Here is a 322-nt window from a genome sequence, read left to right on the forward strand (position 1 = left end):
GCTAAATTAAAGTTAATCAAAAAAAATGAAGCCACACAAGACAGCTCAGCGCTGCCCTGCAGGACCTCAGACAGGTAGCTGTACGATAGATATATATAATATATATAAAGCGCTTCTCGCTGTTTGTTTAAAAAGACACCTTTCCACAGAAAAGCCACTTTCCTGAATTCTCTCTAGAAATCGCCATTTTCGGGGTATTTTTAAAAACACCTGGCGGACGGCAAGACAAAAACCCGGCACAAAAGAGGGGCACAGCGGCGGCTCGGGAGGAGGCGACTGCACTGCCGGATGGAGCCCGAGCCGCAGCCCAAGGAGAAAGGAG

Source organism: Meleagris gallopavo, chromosome 10 (assembly GCF_000146605.3).
Source record: "Meleagris gallopavo isolate NT-WF06-2002-E0010 breed Aviagen turkey brand Nicholas breeding stock chromosome 10, Turkey_5.1, whole genome shotgun sequence".
Taxonomy (NCBI): domain Eukaryota; kingdom Metazoa; phylum Chordata; class Aves; order Galliformes; family Phasianidae; genus Meleagris; species Meleagris gallopavo.